We start from the raw sequence: 3,136 nt of genomic DNA on the forward strand, positions 1-3,136 counted from the left end.
CGCCCCCCCGCACACTCCACCCCCCCGCGCCCCCCGGCACACCCCGCCCCCCCTCTTCTCCCCCCGGCGCCCCCCTCTTCTCCCCCCGCGCCCCCCGGCACACCCCGCCCTCCCTCTTCTCCCCCCCGCGCCCCTCCCCCAGCGGACCTCTCTCCTTTCAGGCTCTCGTGTCTCGCCCCAGCTCCCCGCGGCCTCTCTCGCTTCCGCCCGCAATGGCGGCTCCGGATCGTCGCCGCCGCGCTCCAGGGACCCGGATGGACTCAGGAGGGCGGGGCAGAGCAGAGCAGAGTGACCAATCAGCTCTCGGGCTGGGGACTGATAGGCTCCACAGCCTATCAGAATTTGCTAACCGGCTAGGAGGTGGGTCCAATCACCGGAAAGGGCAGGACTAGCTGGGTCAGGCACGCGGATATTCTTCCGGTCGGAGACCTCCCCGACCCAGCTCGCGTAGAGCCACGCCCCCTGTAGGCCACGCCCCTCCATGAGTGGCTGGCTGCCCGCCCCTGCGCCCGGAGGCGTTAACTCGGGATCCTAACGATGGTGCCGCAGATGGCGCCTCTTTGCTGTTTGGCTGCTGCTCCTGCGGGGGTGGGGCCACCCTATCTACGACCCCCCCATTGCCTCATCGGTGGGACGGGGCTGGCAGAAGCCTGCAGTGCCATCCCCCATCCTACTGATAGCCAAGCCCCCATCCCAGGGGTGGGCAAACTACGGCCCGTGCGAGCCGCACCACACAATGCGGCCCTGCTCTGGATCTCCAGCTGGGGTGCAGGGTCGGGGTCGCAGTACACGGCTCCGGGAAGCTGCGGCATGGCCCCGCTCTGGCTCCTACACGCTCCAATGGCCCCCTCCAGCGCTCCAATGGGAGCTGCAGGGGCGGTGCCTGCGGATGGGGCAGCGTGCAGAGCTGCCTGGCCGAGCCATCGCATAGGAGCTGGAGAAGGGACATGCCACTGCTTCCAGGAGCCGCTTGAGATAAGCGCTGCTCAGAGCCTGTACCCCTGAGCCTCTCCCCACACCTCAACCCCCTGCCTTAGCCCTAATCCCCAAACCCCTTGATCCCACCCTGGGATCCTGCACCCCAAACCTCTCATCCCCACCCCAGAGCCCATCCCCCCAGCCAGAACCTACACCCCTTCCTGCACGCCTTCCCCAGCCATGATCCCCCTCCCGCCCTCCAAACCTCTCAGTCCCAGCCCAGAGTACCCTCCTACACCCCAAACTCATCCCCAGCCCCATTCCAGCACCTGCACCCCCTCCAGTATCCCAACCCCCCTTTTGTGAGCATTCAGGGCCCACCCTACAATTTCTATTCCGCAATGTGTTTGCCCACCCTGCCCTATCACCATCCCTAGCGCTAGGACTCAGACTGCCCTGCTCTTAACAAGAGCAACCCTACTGGGTCAGACCGTGGTCCATCTCGCCCCAGCTCCTGTCTTCCCACTGTGGCTGGTGCTAGATGCTTCAGAGAGAATGAGCAGAACAGGGCAATTATAGAGTAATCCATCCCTTATTGTCCAGTCCTAGTTTCTGGCAATCAGCAGTTTAGGGAAACCCAGAGAATGCGGTTGCATCTATGACCATTGTGGCTAATAGCCCTTAATGGATCTATTCTCCATGAACTTAGCTAATTTTGAACCCAGTTGTACTTTTGCCCTTCACAACACCCCTGGCAAAAGCTCCACAAATTGACTGTGCAGTGTGTGAAGTACTTACATTATTTGAAACAAACAAAAACGGATCTCTTTTGAGATGGGGTGACCAGAACTGCACACCGTATCCAAAATGTGAGCATACGATGGATTTATACAGAGGCATTATGGTATTTTGTGTCTTCTTATCTGTGCCTTTCTTAATGGTTCTTAACATTCTCTTAGCTTTTTTTAACTGCTGCTGCCCCCTGAGCAGATGCTTTCAGAGAACTATCCACAGTGACTCCAAGATCTCTTTCTTGAGCGGTAACAGCTAATTTAGACCCCATCATTTGGTATGTAAAGGCAGTCAGTCCCCCTAAGAGCAGCTGCCCTGTCATCATCACTGGTGTGCACTGATATGTTCATTATGGATGCAAACATCAGAGACAGGAAACCCAACCCTGAGGCTGAACCCCATCTCCCAGCCCCTTGTGAGCTTCAGCCTTGGGACAGTAAGCCAGGATGAATCAGACAGTTTCCTACTTGACTGAGTAGCCCAAATAGAAGTTGGGCTTTCTGAATTATTTTCACCCTACAGTCAAGCAGCTGCATGAACAACAAAGGAGTACTGGCCAACCCCATGAACAGGCAGGTAGCTGCATGCTGGAGCCTTTGGGGGCACTTATAAGACCTTTAGAGGTAGACCTAAATGCAGCCTGTCTGTTGCAATAATAAAGCCTAGAGGTAACACACAAGGTACACCTGTGAGAGGTAGGGGTTGTCACTTTAATCTGTCTGCTAAAAAAACTCCCAGGGCCCTGGCTGCTTAGAAAGTTTCCTGGACACTCCTGTATGGTGCTGCTGCCTCTGGTGCTATAATCCCATAGGCCAGTGTGTAAGAATGATTTTGCGTGTGGAAACTGCGGGATGATGCTAGGGGAGGAAGATGCTGCATTGTGAACAAGACAGGGGCTGCAGGGAACCAAAACCTTTTTGGCTCAATTATTCCCCATAAACGAAAGGGGGCTGGATCTGTCTCCCAGCATTCACCACTAGGGCATAAGAGTCTTGGCACAACCCAGAGGCAGATCCCACAAGATAGATGCATGCAACAGTTCCTCCCAGAAATGTCCCATACAGAACACCCATGGGCAACGGTACCTGCCAGAACGCCACAAAACATATGCAGAAAAAAAAAAAACACTTGCCAGAACCACACCCATCTCCATAAAACTGCTCTTGGTAGCCCAGCCCCTGTGGCACCTACAGTATTGCACCCCAGAGAGCAGCCAGGCCCGTGCAGAGTGCCCAGGTGCAATGGGACTTGCCCATAAAACCACACCTCTCGGAGCCAGGTACTTCTAGAAATTGTGGCTATAGTACAAGGGTCACACTTCCCCCACAGCTCCAAATGCAGCAGAATAGTTCATATGCCTGGCATTAGCATTAATCCTTTTATAGCAAACAAACACTGCCATTATCCCCCAGGCTCATTGCGAACA

General features: G+C 55.9%; 1 protein-coding gene across 1 annotated transcript in view; it reads right to left on the reverse strand.

Annotated features, from left to right (window-relative positions):
* Nucleotides 1-236, reverse strand: part of PRPF8 (pre-mRNA processing factor 8) — a 31,595-nt gene extending 31,359 nt beyond the window's left edge. Inside the window, exon 1 of the mRNA XM_054008032.1 lies at nucleotides 148-236. The gene's annotated coding sequence lies outside the window, so the exon portion shown is untranslated. The remainder of the gene's footprint in view (nucleotides 1-147) is intronic.
* Between the last annotated feature and the right edge of the window lie 2,900 nt (nucleotides 237-3,136).

This window comes from Malaclemys terrapin, chromosome 18 (genome assembly GCF_027887155.1).
Source record: "Malaclemys terrapin pileata isolate rMalTer1 chromosome 18, rMalTer1.hap1, whole genome shotgun sequence".
NCBI lineage: Eukaryota > Metazoa > Chordata > Testudines > Emydidae > Malaclemys > Malaclemys terrapin.